Source organism: Cyprinodon tularosa, unplaced genomic scaffold, assembly GCF_016077235.1.
Source record: "Cyprinodon tularosa strain WSP-4 unplaced genomic scaffold, ASM1607723v1 ctg78, whole genome shotgun sequence".
Lineage (NCBI taxonomy): Eukaryota > Metazoa > Chordata > Actinopteri > Cyprinodontiformes > Cyprinodontidae > Cyprinodon > Cyprinodon tularosa.
In genome coordinates, this window is record NW_024039540.1 from 2,456,256 (window position 1) to 2,478,145 (window position 21,890).

A 21,890-nucleotide genomic window follows, 5' to 3' on the forward strand; every position below is an offset into this window, starting at 1 on the left:
ATTAAAGCCAAAAAAAATGAAGACAAAGGGAATTACCAGGTGTCAAAGTCCAGCTCCAACAGGGCAGAGTGCTCTATAAAATGGGTCTTTGAGGTCTCTGGGAGGTTTTTGGAGAGCAGGGTAACTGATGTCCACAATCCAACAGTTTGAGGTCATTGGACTATTCAGGGTCATGCATGAAAGGTCGATCAGGCAAAGATTACCTAAAACCCGATGGGCTTAATCATTTTTGGAGATTAGGCAAGGTTCAGCAACAGATCAGAAGAAAAACACAACTCAACACTAACTGTTAAGGTCCGTCCAAAGGCAGTGGTCAGGAAAAGACAAGGTCAAAGAACAGGATCCCACTTGGTTTATGAAGCAGGATTTGAAGGCTGTGAAAAGGCACATTTCACACAGTGCAGGGGAAGAGCTATGATTGAACAGGATCACTTTACTAACCAAAGCCCGATCCAGTCCAGTCTATCTAAGTTCTCCAATCATATTCATCATATCAATGTCAAATCATATTTTCTTGGATATGCAAAGGAGAGCAGAAACAGCTGCGGGAGCTGGGATGGAGAGGGGCACTTGAAGGGAAGACAAATTGTGGGGGCCAGATGCAACGAAAGTCTAATTTAGCTTGTAAACGCTATAGATACAATAACCATCTGCCATCTGCATGAGGGAGCCTGCTTCTTCTTAAAGGCCACCACTGATTGAGGTAATGGAACCCTGCCTGCCACGCTGTGAGAGGCAGGAGAAAATGAAAACATCAAAGACACATTGCAACTCCACCACACTATGGAAATCTGACATACACCTGCCATCATTCAGAACTAACTGGTACAGAAAGTCTCAAAGTTCTCCATTCATTAACCCTGATTATGTAACTGTCTGGATGCTGGGCGTGTGTTTGGTTTTTCCTTTGGGTTTTTATTACCTGCGGTAAAATGAATGGGGTTGATGATGAAATGGCCCTTAAACCTTGAAGCAGGATTGGCAATATGAAGGGGAATGTTTGATTCCAACATAAAGGAGGGAACAAGGAAGTGGTGGTCTGATCCCACCTACTTCTTAGTTTGCTTAGCTGAACGTCACTGGATCTGGAACTCTGACTGGCATTGTCTCCAAGTTTGGTTTGATAGAAAATCATCCTGAGAAGATCCTACTAGAGTCCGGTACCAGATCAGGAGGAATTGGTTCTGACTGCATTTGGTAAAAGTCTGGATCAGGGTGAGTGTTCTCTTTGTTTTCCTCTCAGTGGACAATATAGGGAACCATAACCAGAACTTAGTTTGGTTCTCCTTCAGAACCAAGCTCCTGGCTTCATGTAACTGTGGTTCTGGATAGGGTCTGATTTCCAGTTTATCAACAAAAAAGGTAGATTTTTCTATGCTTAGTTTTTCCTTCAGTCACAAACTAAATTAGAGGAAAAACAGAATATTTAACTATTTTAAAGCTTAAGTTCTTTGGTGGTTGTATTAAATTAATACAAGTTATTTTACCACTCTGCTGCCTCCTTTTGGAGGATTACTATGCTTTAAACAGATTGATCGTTACTGAATGTGTATAAATCAGGACCACAGTGTAAGCGCACGTAATAGCAACATCCAACTTCAGCATACCTTGAACACAGAGAAGAGATGATGGCACAGAACCACTGATTCAATGACAGCATTCTACTGTGAAGCGCTCATGAATACTGTCATTACACTATCAGCCATTCAAAATGGCCCTTCCCAGTCAAACGCCAGCCAAATGGCAGCCCACTTCCCTGCAACTCCCAGCAAAATTCCCTCAATGAACCCAACATAATTTTTATTCTGACTCCATCCTTTTACTCAATTACAGGGTCTGACCAGGAGATGGTGCTTCTCTGATGGTGCTTCTCTTTAGATCTTAATGTCTACAAATCATGACAGAAAGAATATTTCAGTTTGAAGATTGATGTTTAAATAGGAATTGTAGGGGACCAGCCAAGTGCACATGAAGGAAAGTGGGGAAATTTTGAATGGCTTCTACTGTATGTATGGAAACAAACAGTTTTGGAAGCTTTAATGTAAATAAGCTCCTCACATCATCTCCACACTGGCTGACAACTACTGCCTTTAATAAACACATATTCTGTACTTTCTCTAGGCTATATTGATTTTACTTCCATTGTTTCCATTTTTTCATGGTATAGTACAGTCCTGTTTTTTCTCTTATCTGGAATAGTGTGACCACTGTTTAATTCTTTTGTAATTTATATATTTAATTTTTGTTAAAGTGCTTGACAAGCAACTGAATGCTACCAATGCGCAGAAATATGAAGTTCAAAAACGACTTTTTATTTAATCATAAACAAGAAAAATCATCAAACCTCAGATACTTTTTTCTCTAGTGTTCCCAAAACTGGAAATACAGGCGTCATTATTTAAAACTACAGTGTTTAATTTTGAAGCAACATCTAACAGCCAGATTATAAAGATATTAAATTTTAATGATTTATTGTATATTTTAAACTTTTTGACAAATAAAAAACTGAAAACCTGGGTGTGCAAAATTATTCAGCCCCCTTGAGTTAATACTTCGTAGCGCCATTAATTGCTGCGATTGCAGGTTGCAAGTTGCTCAGTGACCTTGAGCAAAGTAAGGATTGATAGGATTTGTGAACAGCAGTCTTCAGTTCTTTCACGGATTCTCGATCAGATTCACATGGTATAGAGGAGATCATTTTGTGAGTTTTATAATCCATTGTCTCCCTAGCATTGATAGCTGCAGTCTACCTCATTCTGGGCCACATAGTATTGAGGCGGCCACTCTGTGAGTTTTACGACTCTTTGTTCTAGTTTAGCCCCCCCTCGTAGTTGGTCCCATAGTGTTATCTGTGCTGACTCATTAAGCTACAGTGCTGCTACCTTTGAATGCATTTGTTAATCATTGGTAGATAGGTTTTACCTTTGATTTGAATGAACAATAAATCAACTACAACTCCGAATCCTAGTTACTTCATAGATTCATAATCTGGCGGTAAAATAGCATAACAGTGTTTTGATGAACTGTGCTGCTTTTATGCCAAACAGAACATTTTGCAATGTTGCCAAATAGTCTGCCTTTGGTTTAATCTGACTAGAGCACCTTCTTCTACATGTTTGATGTGTCTCCCAGCTGGCTTGTGGCAAATTTTAAACAATACTTTTTATGGATATCTTTAAAAATGCCTCTCATTAAATGCAGATTTGAGCAGCATACTGTCTTATTGACGGAGTCTCCCACCTCTTCTGCAGATCTCTGCAGAGTGATCATGGGCCTCTTGGCTGCATTTTAGATCAGTCTTTTCCTTGTTTGAGCTGAAAGTTTAGAGGGATCGCCAGATCTTTATTGATTCACAGTGGTCTGATACCCCTACATATCAGTATTATCAATTGCACAGTGCTCCTTGCGATGTTTAAAGCTTGGGAAATCTTTTTGTATTCAAATTTCTTCATAACATTCTGGTGTGTTCCTTGCTCTTTGTGATGCTCTCTGCCACTTTAAACAGACTTCTGAAACAATCACAGAGCAGGTACATTTATACAGAGACTTGATTACACACAGGTGGATATATGGTCATCTTTCATTAAGGTCAATGTTGGATCATTCAGAGAACCATGCTGGACTTCTGAAGAGAGTTCACTGCACTGAACGTAAAGGGGCCAGTTAATTTTGCACACTGCAGTCTTTAGTTCTTTTTTATTTTATATCTTTTCTATATGTTTGAAGCCTAAAAATGTGGTAAAAGGTCTAAAAGTTCAAGGCTAAAAGTTGGGAGGCTGGTAAAGTACATGAATCTTCTGATGTGTGAAGAATAACTCCGACACATGGACGGCCTGGTCCTTGCCAAACTTAATTTAGTCAGAGCCGTGTTTGTATGCTAGATGGATTGCATAGAGCACTGCATCCGTTTTGTTTAACACATCCCAAGAAGGTTGCATCTGATAAGAATTTTATCATAGATCTTAGTTTTATAAGATAAACTTTGATTCATGAATGGTTCCTTTCAGGTTGAAGACATGGACTCAGATCAAATGGAAGTGTCTGCCCTTGGTAGGCCATTCGCATTGGGGATGCTTTATGATGCTTACAGTGATAAGCTGAAGGTAAGATGAGAACAAATTAGCTCATATATTTAGGTAATCAACATCTCAGATGTTAGGAGGATTTGTTTTTTGTTTTTGGTAAACCTTATATACCACCTTACCCTTGTTTAAGTGGTACATAGTACGTAGGTAAGTACTGTAAATAAGTAAAAATGTATTCAACAGCAAGATAATCCAAAGTGTCTTACATCATAAAAAAATCAAACAAATGTGCAGTAAAATCATGTAAATCATAAAAAACATCAATAAAGTACATAGCAAATCAACAAAACATTAAAGGAATAGTACACCCAAAACATGATTAGCCTTCATTTTCTACTCACCCCCAAGCTGAACAACACTCTGGAGTACTTTTTTGATAACTCAAATGCATCTGGAGATCTGGGAGGCTTCTTGCTGTCTGCTGACATTCAAATAATGGAGGTCTATTGTGCCCGAGACCGAAAGGTCCATAAAAGTCCACAAAAACGTGTCAATATTCCTCCATACTGCTCGTCCAATGTATTCCAAGTGTCCTGAGTGGGTAGCATCCAGAATTTACTCGAAACGAAGTCATTTAGAATGTTTTTAGAGCATAAACAGTGGTGTATAGGATTTCCTGAAAGCGCGCACATGCACGTTCACAACGCTACGGAAGCCGGCAGACCAAACCAGCGCATTCAGCTCGGCAAAGAACTCATGCTCTTCCTCAACACTGAAGTCCTCAGATATTTTTCTTTCGTTGTTTCTTTCTTTGCACAGCTAAACAGCACATTTCTTCTTCTACGCTTGCATTATTGGCAGAGCAGACGCTGAATGCGCACTGTCATCTGGTTTGGTCTGCCGGCTTCCGTAGCGTCGTGAACGCGCATGTGCGCGCCTTCAGGAAATCCTATACACTACTGTTTATGCTCTAAAAACATTCTAAATGACTTCGTTTCGAGTAAATTCTGGATGCTACCCACTCAGGACACTTGGAATACATTGGACGAGCAGTATGGAGGAATATTGACACGTTTTTTGTGGACTTTTATGGACCTTTCTGTCTCGGGCACCATAGACCTCCATATTTTGAATGCCAGCAGACAGCAAGAAGCCTCCCAGATCTCCAGATGCATTTGAGATATCAAAAAAGTACTCCAGAGTGTTGTTCAGCATGGGGGTGAGTAGAAAATGAAGGCTAATCATGTTTTGGGTGTACTTTTCCTTTAAAATTATTAGACAGAATCATTAAAAAAAATCACCAAAAAAATAAAAAATCAGGCAGATAAACTTGATAACCAAAAGGAGCTGGTCAATATTTAAAAGGCTTTTGTGTATAACAGCTTTTCACCTGCATTTCTTTGTAAGCTACTAATCCTCAGCATCTCTAAACAGGAAAGTTTTCAGCGTTGATTTAAAGGAATTTAGAGTTTTGCCTGTTTTGCATTTTTCTGGTAGTTTGTTTCAGAATGGAGCATAAAAACTGAAAGCTGCTACTCTATGATTGTTTCTTGGGCAGGGGCGGATTTACCATTCAGCAAAACAAGGTAGAGGCCTCGAGCCCCAAGCTCCTGGGGGCCCCATAAAACTCTGTTTACATGTGATACAGCTATTACTTATTGGTGCACATTAATTATGCTGTTGATAAAAATTCTTTCGTTAGCCAGGATCGTTAGCCACAAAAAAATCTTATAATATTAAGTGTGTCTCAGCCCCCATCTTCAGTCTCCACCATATTGGATCAGTCCATTTCCTGCACATGTTCAGAAAGGTCCAAACAGAAATCAGCAACCCATTTGAAAACAAACGGCAGGAAGAACAGCTTGATAATTTAGCACATTTGTGGCTATATTTAGCTACTTTTCTGACCTTTCTCCTCCTCTTGTGTCTGCACTGCCTCCTTCTTCTTCTTGAGGTTTTTTTCATTGGTTAGCAAACAGTTAATGGTGAATTACTGACACTTACTGGCATGGAATGTTGTACTAAATGGATGAATTATAGTAATTTTATTTAGTTGTTTCTCTTTATAAAAGCTAATACTCTTAAAATTCCCCAAAGTTTTCCCTTCCAGCTATCTTTCTGCACTGCTTTGACAGACAAAAAAAAAAAAAAGTAATCGGAGGGATTCTGAATGTCCTACAGCTAGAGGTATAAAATATGCAAATTGGATAATGACCATAGATGAAGATCATCTAGCGCTTTTTTGGACATCCAATATCGACTTTACTTGCTGAGACATGGCAACACTGGCGAAGAGTAGAGACGAGTAGAGGTGCAATCGAAGAAAAATTCTAAATTTTAACAAAAACATAAATAAGAAAAAGACAAATTAAAATGGATGTTCCTCATTTATGTAATTTAGTAGCAGGGTTTACCCTTTGTTTCAGTTGGTCAAAAGACAAGGAATTTATTTATTTTTATTTCTCAAGAGTGCTTGGTTTGGAAATTTGTTGATGTCCCTGAAAGAATCACCGCCAGTAAGAAGAGGGAGTAACAGAGAATGGCTGGCCGAAGACTGAGATCCTGAATTGTATTGACCGTATAGATGCCACTAACTCAGCGGAGCTTCAATATCCAGCTTCAAAGTAACTTCCCCAGGGTCATTTACTGCAGATTTCTGAAGCAACCTTAGAGTTCACAAAGTTCTTGTTCTCCGCACATCCCATACTACTGAGTTATTTGTATGTGGTATTTTGAAACAACTTGGTTAAGAACAGCAGTGCCATAGCAGCCACCCAAAATACTGAAGGCAACTGTTCTGCAGGATAGATCATAAAAGCACGTTGGGGCTATTTTCTAATTCAGATATCAAGAAGTACTGGTTTGACTTGTCATAATTGACTTTGAGATATTTTGATTATAATTCTGGATGTGTGACACGGTAAATGGCATTTTGACTCTCCAAAATGTAATTGAAGATATCTTGAATTGTAATTTCAGTCTTTCTTTTTTAATACATTTTTAAAAATTTCAACAACAAAAAAATTCTGTCAATATGGGGTACTGAGTGTACATTAATGAGAAATAAAACCTACTTGTCAAGAAAATCAGACTCTAAGACCCAGTATTCAGGCGAGACAGACAATGGGAAAGTTCAAAACATTAAATGTGTTGATGGCAGCATCACAGCTGATATTTTTCTCCAGGATCGAGTCACAGCCAAACAGGAACGGACAAGATGAAGCTACTATGATGATAGTAGGGGAATGTTAGAGATTGAACTAACAGATACTGCAGAGAGGGGGAATAGAGATAGAATGAAGCAGAATGATGAAATGGGGGTCCCCAAGTCCTCCAGCAGTCTAAGCCTATAGCGGCATAACTATAGAGATAGCTCAGGATAACCTGAGCCACTCTAACTATAAGCTTTATCAAAAAGGAAAGTTTTAAGCCTAGCCTTAAAAGTAGACAGGGCGTCTGCCTCACGGACTAAAACTGGTAGTTGGTTCCACAGGAGAGGAGCCTGATAACTAAAAGATCTGCCTCCCATTCTACTTTTAGAAATTCTAGGAACCACTAGTAAACCTGCAGATTGAGAGCGAAGTACTCTGTTAAGAACATAAGGAACAATCAGATCTCTGATATTAGATGGAGCTTGGCCATTTAAGGCTTTATATGTGAGAAGGAGGATTTTAAATCATATTCTGGATTTCACAGGAAGCCAATGAAGAGAAGCCAGGATAGGACAGATATGATCTCTCTTTTGTTATAAATACGCAGGCAATTTTACAGATTATATGGACACTGCAATGTAAGTAGAACAGCAGAGGAAAAACAGAAAAAAAAGAGAAAAGATGAAAGAAAGAGGAGATAGAAGGGAGATGATGATAAAACATTTTCAGTCTGCTTCATCACCTGCAAAGAGATTTAAAAAGAACAGCACAACCAACAGACATGGTATGAGACATACCATAAAGTAGCACCTTGAAACTATCGCTGAAGTAGTATTATTTAATCTGACATGTACTCTGTGTTACCTGAAGATAAGAATATGGGCTTTCTGTATGGATGTGAATTTTTGAGTACCTGGAAACAAGCTCCTGAAGTTCATTGTGAGAGTGCACTTGTACATGTAAAGTTTATCAATAGAGAAAATGGTCAATAGTGGTTGTGGAGAGCAGAAGAGGCACGCCCCCAGAACACTGATTCCAGCGCCAAAGCCCCGGACACCCAAAAGGACCCCGAGAGCGAAGGCACCAAGGAGGGGCAAGCCCAGGAAATCAGACCCCCACCAACGGAGGAGGAAAGACAGCCCCAAGGAAATCCCCCAGCCACCGCAATCCTGGAGCCCCCGGGAGCCGTGGGGATGAGTCCGTGGGCCACGGGCCCCAGGGATCCGAGGCCCTAGGGGCGCCCCACCCCCCGGCCAGGCCCTGCGGAGAAGCCGCCAGGAATGAGCCAGTAGCCACCCGGGCATCCACCCCCAAACCCCGAGCTCCACCAGTGCACCGGTGGGCCCAGGCGCCAGACAGGCCACCCAACCAGAGCCCCGCCCCCACTCACCGCACCCCACCCCTAAATAATTCACCAAGCCACTACACGCCCCTCCCTCCAACCTTCTCTGGTTCCCGTTTTAAATATCCACCAGTTCAGACCAACAGATACAAACACTCCTTTATTTCCGCTGCTGTTCAGCTGCTAAACTCTACTAGGAAAAGCAGATAGGCATATAGGCCTATGCTCTCATTCATCCCCTGCACTGCACATATTTTTTTTCTCTCTCTTTTATCCACCTTTTATCTTTTTAAAATATTTAATGTTTCTTGTGTTTCTTCTTTTATTTTTTATTTGTGATTTGTGAAATGTGAATGTGTGTGTGAAAGGTGTACTACTACTGCACAAAAATTGCCCATCCTGGGACAAATAAAAGCTACTCAACTGAACTTCTTTGGAGAGAGCAGAAGAGACAGCCCTGGCACCAGCAGGCCATCCAGGCCCCGCAGCAGCCCCCGTCAAGACCATGGACAGGCGGCACGCTCTTCCTCCAGGCCACAGACTCCGGGTGGCAGCCGGCGAACAGGGGTGTGAGAAGTCCCCGATCCTCCCTGCACCTGCTCAAATGTGGTGTTATTGCGTGTTGCTCTCAGGTGTAATTAAAACTGGGAGTACCAAAAGGGGGTGTCCAGCACAGTCCACCCTGTCATGTTTGTCTTCAGGGATCTAACCCACATGCAGAACACTCAGAGGCTGGGAAAAAGTTCACAATGTTTATTTGAACAGATCACAATAAATGAACAATGGTTCTGGGTTTAATCGGGTCCGGGTCTGGTCACGACTGGTTTCACTGCAGAGAGGGACAGATTGGTTAGCAGTCTTCCAGTGAACTTGCAGGTTGTGTGTGTGTAGGTCTATACCTGATCAGAGATTGAGCAGAGCGGTAGAAGGGGGGAACCAGGAGGGTCCAGAGGCTGAAGGCAGGCAGAGGGCTAGGCAGAGGCAGGGCTGAGTAATAATCTTACAGAGCTGGTTCAGAGCTTCTCTCTCAGCTTCTTCTGAGAGCGGGCAGGCAGGTATCAGACTGATTCGGATTTCCAGGGTTCTTCTGAGAACAGACTGTTTGGTTTCACGCTTGAGAAACTCTTCCAGGTTTCAGGTTTTCAGGCAGGTTCTTCCTGAGAAGCAGAGAGGACAAAAAACAGATTAAGTTAAGATTTAAGATTAAGATTTAGGTTTGAGGGGAGTCAGAGATTCAGACAGGCAGGTTGGCTCAGGCTTGCTAACCATAACTGGCAAAACACTCTGGCGTCGGAGTGTTGCTCTGCCTCTCCTTAAATGCCGGTCTCCTGATGAGCTCACAAGCCGCAGGTGTGGTAGTCAGCTTCCGCTCCAGGAGACCTAAAACACCCTCTGCTGGAGAAAGGAGGACAGACCTCCAGATCCCAACACAACGCCCCCTCCCCCAATCGACAACCCAGAACCCTCAATGTCCAAATGCGAGAGGGGATGGGCTGAGCCGACCGTGGTGAGGCACATGAAATAAGACCCCCCACCCCCGGTGAAGGTTTTTAACTACAGTTTGTGGACTTCTTGATAGTAAAGAAGCACAGTAGTCCAGCCTTGAAGTAACAAATGCATGGACTAGTTTCCCAGCATGGAACAGGATATTTGTATCCTGGACAGGATATTTCTATTTTTTGCAATGTTCCTCAGATGAATGAAGGAAATTCTAGAAACCTCTTTGATATGGGATTTAAATGACAGGTCCTGATCAATAATGACGTAAAAAAAAATTATTTATTATCTCACAACAACTTAATCCCATCCAAATGAAGTGAAAGACTAATCAGGTTACTTTTCAAAGACTTTGGTCCAAAGACTATAAGTTCTGTTTTTTCTCCATTCAAGAGGAGAAAGTTAAGGGTCATCCAGGCTCTTATGTCTTCAAGACATTCCTGTAAGCTCTGTCATGGGTTAGCTTCATCTGGAGTTATAGAAAGATATAGCTAAGTATCATCAGCATAACAACGGAAATTAACCCTATGTTATCTAATAATTCTGCTAATTGGTAGCATATACAGAGTAAAGAGAATAAACCCAACACTGAACCCGTTGGTACTCCACAGATATCCTGGAGCATGAGGAAGATTCATCATTAACATAAAAAAACCGAAATCGGTCAGACACAGGCTCGGACTGGTAATCTGTTATACTGGGCATTTGCCCGGTGGGCTGCTCCTAATTTCAACGTGCGAGGGCCGGCCCCTTCTTAAATCATCCTGGCCCCAGCACTTACTCTCCAGCTAAAGCACCTACCTGTAACAGTAAATTACTCAGGAGCTCAAGAAGTACTACAATGTTAACTACATGCAGTATATATAACCCTTCCTTGTCCTGCACATTCTTGTGACGGTTGGCTTACCCCTTGCTCACACTGGTTCCGGTGCGGTTACCGAGCCGACGGAGACCGCAACTCCCGCACCACCCCTCTCACACCGCCCTTTTGACTATGGTGCGGTGCGGCTCTGTGGCTCCGGCAACAGGCCCGGAGATTTAACTCGCGAGAACAGAAGTTCACTTGAGTTCACGTAACTTCACGCGATAACACGGCCCAAATAAGGATATTTGCGAGAGCTTGTTGCGGAGGGCTCCGGCACGCCGCAAGGATAGCTTTCTTGCTGAATTTTCTGCAACGCCGGAGTGTCTCGGTAACCGCAGCCGGACAGCTCAGCAGCCGGTGAGAGAGGTTTACGTCTTTTTAATGACTTGGAATCACTGCGGCGCCACACCCACCGCACCGCAACGGTAAGACCGGAGTCAGTGTGAGCTGGAGGTGATGGTGTAATTTTCTAGTTCTTCAAACTGTAAAATCCTATTTCCTCAAACTGTAAAATCATTGCAAAAGACTAAATTATGATAAGACTAAAATGCTTTCTTTAAACCAAACTATGATGTTGCTCTTATATTTGGCCAATTTATGTTAAAATAATTTGCATAAATATGTTGAAGTGTAGAATGGGGTTTTGCATCTATTATATTATTCCATTTCATTGCCCATATGCCGCCTAGACTCACAGTAAATACTTACACACCGCTGAGCTTTCATGGATTCATTCTTGAAGAACTGCCTGTCTGCCTTTATATGGTATTGACAGCAGCCAGTGTTGCATCTGCGTTAATAACCAAAGTGGGTCAGTGTAGATGAAAAAATGCCACATGATGTGAGGTACCAGGTGGTTGTAGGGTGCTGAGCATCCACTATTGGTTTTGACAGATTACCACAACTTCTCCTTCTAGCAAGTCGGCAAACATCTAAGCCCCAGAACATCAAGTTGGTCTCTCTTCTTTTCCCAATTCAACCTATCGATTTCCTACTGCCCCGGATCTAAGATCATCAAACACAGTGCTCTCTCAAGACAGTTTTCTTCATACAAGGAATCATTAAAACATCCACCATCTTACCTCCCAGTTGCACCATTGACTGAGTAACCTAGGAGATATTGTCGCCTCTGCCCTTCAGAAGGAACCTGATCCAAGACCGCTTCCACAAGGTACTACATATCATCTCCCTTGTGTTCATTATCAAGCCATTAATTAGTTCTATATTTCCAGGTTGATCTGCCATCCTGGTTCTAGTCAGACAATTACCCTCATTTACCATAGGTTTTGGTGGAATATTTGCATAAAGATGTCATAACCCGGAAGAAGTCAAATAATCAACCACCAGTGGGACTACTTCACTCCCTAGCCATACCCAAATGCCTATGGTCTCATATCGCACTCAACTTGATCACTGGATTTCCACCTACCAAGGTTTGAACACCATCCATACCATGGTACACTTTTTTTCCAAAGCATGTCAGCTTGTTTCATTCAGAAAACGTCCTTCAGCCCTTCAGACCGCAGAGCTCCTCTTCAAACATGTCTTTCATCTTCATGGGATCCCGATCAACGTTCTGTCTTATAGGGTCCTCAGTTCTTATCCTCAAGTCTGGAGACACTTGCTCAGTGCTTGGTTCAAAGGTTAGTCTCACATCAGGTTACAAACCCCAGTTAGTCAGATAGATTCCCTAATGGTCAGACAGATTACTACTTCCACAACTGGCTTCCTCTGTACTGCACTACCCAGCACAGCAGCCATCCGGCTCCTCTGGCTTGTACCTCTGCTGCACAGAAGGGCACAGAAGCACATGTACTTCTTGCGGAGGATGAGGAAAGCCCACCTGCCCCCACCCATCCTCACCACCTTCTACAGAAGCACCATAGAGAGCGTTCTGACCAGCTGTCTCACTGTGTGGTGTGGAGGCTGCAGCGTGTCAAACTGGGAGAAAGTGAGGAAAGTAGTAAAAACAGCATTAAAGACATTTTATCCCAGCTCTTTCGTGTCCCAAGCCCGTAACATCATCAATGACCCCTCACACCCCCACTATGGACTGTTATCTCTGCTGCTCTTGGGGAAGAGACCTCAAAGCATTGGATGCAGGTCCAGCAGATTCCACAACAGTTTCTCCCCCACTGCCATTAGACTGCTGAATGTTTTGTAAAATGGATTATTGTATTTTATTACATTTATTATATTTTTTCATTATATTAAAAAAATGAAAATATTAGAACTGTAAATTTACAGTTTATACATATCTATATGTATATAATACTGTTTTATACATATGTTTTACTATTTTTCAAGGCTGCAGTTTAAAAAAAGATGAAATTGTCCAGAGAGCTGTTCCAAACGAAATTTCTTTTTGGTTTTGCACTTGTGTGAACAAAATGACAAATAAATCTGTGTATCGTATTTTCACAACCATAAGGCGCACCGTACTAAAAGGCGCAGTCTCAGTTATGTGTGCCATTTCTGTATTTAACACACACATAAGGCGCACCGGACTATAGGGCGCGTTTTTTATATACAGGTACATGTCCTCTACTACCTTTAAATACCTCTACTGCGTATTTAAAAAATACAGCGGGGGCAAAACTGAGTATGACTGTGCTTTATTCATGTATTTATTACAAAGTATTAATCAAACCTGGCAGCTGGCCGTGAGACAGACACATCGCAGATGACAGAGCGCTGTGATCACTCCTAAATTAACTTAAAATCCTGAAACCTGCCGACGGAATATGTTCGCTTTTATTACCGGTATCCTGGTGCCTGCAGTTTAAATCATTTAGATGAAAAACACCTGCCAGCCACCGCGGTGAACCCGGAGGCTGCCCAGCCTAGAGGCTGCTGATGAAGGGATTTCTACTGTCGGTGCACCGCTGGCATGTGGGGGTCTGAGCGCCTCCGACAGAAATAGATAATCTGGATGAACTGACTGCAATTATTAAGTTTTAAGGTGGACTTTCTCACTTAAAAACATATTAAAACTACTTTATTCCCACTGATCACAGCAAATATAGCTGCAAGATTTAGATTATTTAGATGAAAAAACACCTGCCAGTCGCCGAGGTGAAGAGGAGGAGACCCGGCCCAGAGGCTGCTGTTGAATTAAGTTTTCAGGTAGAAAAATAGAGTGGGAGCAAAACTGAGTATGTTTGTGCTTTATTCATGTATTTATTACAAAGTATTAATTAAAGTCATCATCCTCTGTTTCTGAATTAAACAGCTGCGCTAAATCAGACATGCCAATTTCCCCTTCTTCGCTGTCAGAGTCACTTTCCGTGCCGGGCGGCTCCTCAGAAATAATGCCGGGTTTTGCAAAAGCTCGAACAACAGTGCCAGCAGACACGTTAGTCCAAGCATCTACAATCCATCCGCAAACGGTGGCGTAACTTGCCCGCCGCTGCCTTCCACTTATCGTGAAACTGTGGTCTCCGTCGGTCATCCATCGCTCCCACGCCGCTCGCAGCCTTACTTTGAACGGCCGGTTCACACCTATGTCGAGTGGTGGAAGTCCCTTTGTCAGACCCCCGAGATAACGGCGAGCACAGCGTTTATTTTTTTTCACCATGTTTTTCTCATCAGCTGTGAGATGGGCACGCATGGAGTCACATATTAAAAGCGATGGTGATGCGTGGAAAAAACCACCTGGTCTCCTCACATACACCTGCCTCAGCCACGCTTTCATCATCTCCTCATCCATCCAGCCCTTTCATTTGCTTTAATATCATATGTCATCAGAGCGATGTGTCGTCTCACAGCCAGCTCCCAGATCAGCTTCTCTGATTCGTTGATGCGGAGCTTCCAGCAGCAAAACTTCAATTTTTCCATTTCTAGCAGCAGTGGGACCCTTTGCTGCGTCTATACGCTCGTCAACCGTTGACTTTGCATGTAAACTCGCTGCTTCTGCTGCACCTGCTGCGTCCGGTTCACAGCGAGCACAGCATTAATTTGTTTCACCATGTTTTTCACATCAGCTGTGAGATGGGCACGCATGGAGTCAGATTAACAGCGATGGTGATGAGTGGAAAAAAACCCACCTGGTCTCAAAAGTCGCAGTTGCAACACACATAGGGCGCACCGCACCAAAAGGGCGCACCGCACATTTTGAGGGGAAAAAAAGACATTTATGTGCGCCTTATAGTCACACATAAGACTTAGCACAAAGTCTAAGTCTAAGAAAAGTAATTGAAGAACAAATCTTATGGTCAATAAAACACAGTAAATTTTTTTAATTTCCTGGTTAGTCAGATTCGCATCTAACTTTATGTGATTGATGGCTCTGTTTAGTTGTTCTATTTCGTTTTGGCTATGGCCAAGACACTGTCTAAACAGGGTATCAGTTCACAAGCTGCAGAGAAATGTTTTAAACTGTGACTCTTCCTGGTTTGGATCCTGAGTTGGACCAAAATAAAAGTTGAACAGTCTTTACTGGGTCGATTGTTCTTTATAATATTCCCATTATTGCCTCTTTTTTTTAAACACAAGTATCTCATAGGAGAAAAGTAAAGGTACAACAACTTTAATGTGATTTTTATACTGCAATATATTTTAAGTTTTGTGGAAATTTTTAAATTTTTGAGGAGTAGATTGTATTTGATAATCTGGATATTGTACAGAAAAATCGATCTTGACAACAACACCAGTAAACAAAGAAACTGTTTACAAAATTCTCTCTAACAAAAGTAGAACGAAATAATTTGGTGGCAATTAACTCAATTTTGTTTCATTTTCTACAGATTTTTCTCTATGGGACAGAGAAACTATTCAAAAATACAGCATAAAAAAACCTCAAAATGGCACTTTCTATGAAACTACTGTCTCAGACTCCATTGAAGACAAGGCTTATCTGCTGAAAGCTGATACATCTCTCATAGTCAGTTTTATTAGTGGTATGGTTGAAGTTGGTGGATCTGCCAACTATCTGCTTGATGATAAGGAGTTCAAGAACCAGAGCAGAGTTATACATCAGTACAGAGCCACAACTGCTCATGAACGACTGGAACTAAATCATCAGGATGCCAAGAAACTGCAAATAAAAGAGGTTATCCAGAACAGCCATGCAACACATGTTGTCACAGGCATCCTTTATGGGGCCAATGCTTTCTTTGTGTTTGACAGCGAGAAGTTAGACAGCAGCACTGTGCACAGCATGGAGACAAGCATGCGCAGTTCAATAAAGAATATCCCAAAACTGAATCCTGAACTAAAACTGGACAAACATTTAAGAGAATCAGAAAAAATTGAAAATTTCACCTGCAAATTTTTTGGAGATTTCATTCTGGAGAAGAATCCTACAACCTTTGAGGAGGCGGTAGGTACATACAGCAAGCTCCCATAGCTTCTTGGAAACAATGGAGAGAAATCAGTTCCTGTTAAAGCTTGGCTGACTCCCCTGAAGAATCTGGATCCCGCTGCAGCTGAGCTAAAGGGAAACCTTTCTGATGGTTTGATCAAAAAAGTCGATAATGTTCTGAAAAGTATCAGAGAAATTCAGCTGAGATGCAATGAGACACTGGAAAAAGGTCTGGTGAAGACTTTTCCACAGATGCACAAAAAGCTGAAATGTTTCCAACATCTCACTGAAGACTACAAGAAAAAAGTCCAACAGACCATGCAGGAGAAAATTCCCCTCATTCGGAAGGGTGAGGAAGAGGAAGAATCCCTACAAAGCTTCCTTGATGAGCAGGAGAAGTCTCCATTCAGCCAGAAGAACTTAGACAAGTGGCTCGATTTTTTAGACAGAGAGATCAATGTCATTGCATCCTGTTTAGACATTATGAAGGGAATTAAGATGATCCCAGAGAAGTCTGACTTGGATAGAAACATTCTTGGTGTAGAAGATGCCCTTTGCTTTGTCTTCACCTCCATTGAAACTCATGATTCCTACATGGACCAGATGGTCAATTACTTTAAAGAAACTCCATCCAGTGTGACTCCACCATCCAAGGACCGGTGGTTCTTCTCAGATGAGGTCCTGGAAAACATGAAACAGAAAGCCAACATGATCTCAGAAACTGCTAAAAACTTGAAAAGCAACAGCAGATATTGCTTCCTCGTAGCAGCGCTGCCAAACAAGGAGTTCAAGGGAGCAACCATCTACCATTACAGGGAAGGTGTCAAGCAAACCGAAGACTTCTCAAAGCCTGTTGTTCGTAGAGTGAAAAATGACATGGGGAAAAAAGACTTAATGTGGTGTAAGTCCATATTTACATGCATCTTATTCATGCTTTACACAAATATTTTTATCCAACTGCTAGTTAGCAGTTGGTGTAATACTAGCTGCTGGTACATTAAAATAATGTACAAATGTATGTACTACAGCCCCAATCACTGTGGTGTTCATTTAGAATGTTAAAACCAGTAAATTTCAAATGAAGGTTTTTTTAAAGTACATTTTGCACATTAGAGACTAAATCAGAATGTTAGGTAAGCTAACCAAGACTAGATGAAGAGACATGTAAGCTTAACTTTCAGTGTTAGTCAAATATGTAGAGGAATCCTTAAAATCCTGTATCTCATCTCTATGATCTCCATGGAGGAGGTGTGATGGAAGGAGGGGTGTTGAGTTTACGGAAGCTAATTCTGTTTCTGGTAAGTAAGGAAGATGATCAACTTGTGTTGACAAAAAAAGGGTCTACCTGCATTCCTGATTGCTCTGCAAATAAGAGTCCTTAGAGAAATAAATTGGTTAAATCCAAATATTATTTTGAAAACTCTACCTAGAATGTCATCCAGAGAGTACAAGGAAGCTGGACAACGTATGGGCATACAAACAGACAACAGCCAGGCCCTTGCAAATCACTCCCCAATCCTCTCCCCATTGTATAATCATGCCATCTCTCAAACATTAATTTTTGTGTTATCCTACCTGAACTCAAACTCGAGCAGTTGATTTTATGCCAAGGACTCAGAAAAATGGGTTTCAACTGTATAATAATCATGCTGTTTTGATTTTGAAAATGACAGGTTGTTTTTTTTGTGTTTTTTTTTTATCTAACAGACTACTGTGATCTCACATTGGACCCAGAAACTGTGAACGGGAGCCTCATTTTGTCTGAAGAAAACAAGAAAGCAACATGTGGAACCTGGCAGAAATATCCCAAAACAGAGAAGAGGTTTAATCAATACCCCCAGGTTCTCTGCAGAGAGGGTCTTAAGGGCTGTCATTACTTTGAAGTTAAGTGGAGCAGTGAAACTACTAAAGGTATTGGGGTTGGTCTTGCATATGAAGGAATTCCAAGAAAAGGAAATGGCCGGCACACTGGGTTTGGATATAATGATGTTTCCTGGTATTTCGGTGTTTACAGCAATAGTTATTGTGTATGGCACAATAGTAAAAAGATATGGTCCTCTACTCGTCCTTCTGGATGCAACAGAATTGGGGTGTATCTAGATTGGCCACGCGGCACGCTGTCCTTCTACCAAGTGTCTTCTAACTCTTTGACCCATCTGCACACCTTTGAGAACCCATTCTCTGTACCACTTTACCCAGGTTTCTATATCTGGGACAAATCCACATATGCAACTTTCTGTCCGGCTTAGAATTTACATAAAATTGATGTGTGTGTGTATATATATATATATATATATATATATATATATATATATATATATATATAGTTCATTACAATGCCATAAAAAGGCAAATGTGATCATATGTGATCAAATGTGATCAAATGTAATCATATTTAAAAATATTGCTGCACATATATATTATTTAATTTACATAATTGATTTTCTTAGCTAATGACCTGAAGCTGAATCAGAAATTACTTAAAAAAGGAATGCCAGTGCTTGAAATGCTCTCCTCATTTTCAGGTGCCAGTTTTTAAAATGTGTAATTAATAGAAACTAAATGTGTAATTAATAGAAACTATAGAAACAATTCCAGGAATTCAATCGTAGATTCAATCGTGGGATTTCAAAAAGAAATCCCACGATTTCCCACGAGGAGTAAGGTTTACTGTATTAGTTCTTTGATCCGCTTTTAAAGGTTTGACAAACTCATATTTAAATCCTTAACTGTAAATTGATTTAGCCTAAGGTTTGAAACTCTGAGTTCACAACGGCTGCTTTGAATTATTTAAATCATCCATCCATCCATCCATCCATCCATCCATCCATCCATCCATCCATCCATCCATCCATCCATCCATCCATCCATCCATCCATGGAACTAGAGATTTAAATGCAGAGATGAAAAAAAAAGAGAAAGAAAAAAGACAGAGCATCAGCACTACAGCTGCAAAGTAGAAGAAGATGGTGAAGGAGAAGAATGCTTCTAAAGTTAATGTGTAGCTTTATATGAAGTTTTCCAAGGCAGGCCATTTCAACATTTATTAAAAGCATTCTTCCCTGTGTTGTTCCATTTGTAGATTGCTAAATGACATCCCTAGTCAGAACTGTAATAGTAGAGGTTTTAAATTACATCTTTGCCAGCAGCAGTAATTGTGCAAGTAAGAATTTAGTTTTTCATACCTTAAAATGTTTACACATTTTAAGTGCTCGTCTTGACAATTATCAGCTTGACTGAATATGTTTTTATGACATCTGAAATGCATTTCTTCATAGTTAAAATAATACAAATGGTGGCCAGCAACAATAGGAATATCTGTAATATAACTTTATCTAATGTCTATAATTCATTTGTAGATATCTAAAATGTTTATTCTAGATGTGAAGATAGTAATTTTGTCTGAAACTGTTATCTTGATGAGGATTTTTTTTTCCAGATATCAGAAATAAATATTTAATCAAACTAATACCTATCAATTCAGCTTGCCATAGCCTGCTATAACCACGATAACATTACGAGTTTATATCTTAAATGGTAGTGGATTCATGTATTCTATATAGGTAAAATAATCTGGAAGCAGACTTGTTGACTTGTGTTGTGAATTGGCAATATATAAATAAACTGAATTGAATTGAAGATGAAGTCTAAAAACGTATAATATATAAGACCTGTTCATCATCTCATTGGATTCCTCCTCAGTTTGATTTTTTAATTAATATATTTAGGTGTAATCTGAAAGTAATTTAACATACTGTAAAAATAAATGTAAAAAAATATTTTCTTGATGCTTGTATTAAAAAAACAACAAAGACAAATAAATCTCATATTCTGTCAACTGCGTTGTAGAATCCATTCTATATAAATATTTCATTATCTGTGAAATTATGCTGATCATTTTTTAATAAGATCTTTGTCAAATGGACATGCCATGTCTTTAAAATGTTTTTCTAGCAGACCTAGTGAAAGTTTGGTTATGAACAAAACTAGAGAGAAACTACAATGAAGAAATAAAACAAATTGATTGGCTATAAGGAGTGGAGACAAAGGAAACACTGAGTTGACTGAACAAAACCTGCTTCCAACCAGGTTATCTCTTGGAAGAAAGTTATTTTGGCAACAGAAACTATCATTGTAAAACAGAAAACTCAGAGTTTCCCTTACTTTAAGTTTAGAAAATTTAAAGTTTTCAGAAAACCTGTTTATTGAAACTGACCCCTTGTCTCTGTGGTGGTTCTGAAGTTAAGCAGTGGTCCATCTTGGTGGGTCATCCTAATAGATGCAAAACTCATAAGGATTGGAAGAAGAGTGTGCTGTCAGTATCATACTGACCTCTTGTGTACAAACCTGAGAATTACAGACTGTAGTGAAATATATAAAAAAATAATTTTTGAGAACTACTTGATATATTTCTTATTTCTGCAGCTGATTAAACAAAATGAAGCATAGTGTCTGGAGTTTGTCATGTTTCCACATTAGCAATTAAATTAAGCAAATGCACTTAAAGTATGAACAATTCACCTGAAGCAGGGGCGCCGCCAGAAATTTAGTGCCCAATGAAAGATTCCAGCCCAACGCAGCAGGGGAGGACCCTGCTGCGTTGGGCTGGGTCCTTACAATTAATACGACCTTTCCCCGTTTGGAGGCTCCCCGGCCTGAAGTGCCATGAACACACCTAGTCTCACCCATTACTGCTGAATTATGCACCCAGTCAGTGTTGGGCATGAATGGTGTTCACTCACTACATTCATATTTGTGAACTGATCAGTGAACTGATCAGATTTGAAGTAATAAACGTGAACGAGAGCGAAGTTCACTCACAGAATAATGAGCAAAACACACAGCACACTTTCATGTTCAACTGATAACAACTCTTTTCATTGGATAATGTCAGGTTTTACTGCACTTTTTACAACAGACAGCATGACGAACCAGCATGTCTACTGCTAGTTCTAGTCTGCAAAATTCTGAATTATCTGCTGTTATTTCTGATGGCAGTTTTGCAGAGTGCTTGAAAGAGTTTTTGCAAACTAACAAAGGAAGACAGAGACATAAAAAAAACTTTTGCAAACTGCTCCCACCGGGACTTAACAAACAAGTCCATACGTCAACCACGTCCAAATAAAATTTCAAGCGACACATCAAATTAAAGCATCCTAACTATATTGGGAAATATCTGCTACTGAATGAGAAACAAAAGAAATCACTTTTGATACAGATCTTTTCAGCAGAACCTGCATGCTCTTGTATGTTTCTGAAGTTCTGTGTAATTTGGCTAAATAAAGGCTTAACTGCACATCCAGTAAACCTTGACTGAGTATTTTCTTTCTATTCTTCCTATATATTATGATCACACATTTAAAGGGTGAAATATGAGGTTTTATTGTATAGACCTGTGGCTTAATTTACTAAATGAATTTGCAAACTAGTTAATTTATTATTTGTAAACTTAGTTCATTTTTTGAAAAAGTGAGCTATGAATGTGAGCTGGTACATTTTTATCTATGTGCACTGAACTTTGAGGTTTTCTTTTTATGAACTGGCCCAACATTGCACCTAGTTAGGTGTTTTGAAATCACAACGACACTCCATTTTTGTTAACATTAGTGTCTTAACTCTAATAAGACACTAAATCTCTCAACAGTCAGAGGCAGTGCCAAACAAATGGATCTTTAATTTAAAAAAAAAACTCAGGATTTCAGCACTT

At 40.4% G+C, this 21,890-nt stretch overlaps 1 pseudogene; it reads left to right on the top strand.

The window, feature by feature from the left end:
* The first annotated feature begins 1,155 nt into the window (after positions 1-1,155).
* On the top strand, positions 1,156-18,432 carry LOC119773736 (annotated as a pseudogene).
* The last annotated feature ends 3,458 nt before the right edge of the window (positions 18,433-21,890 follow it).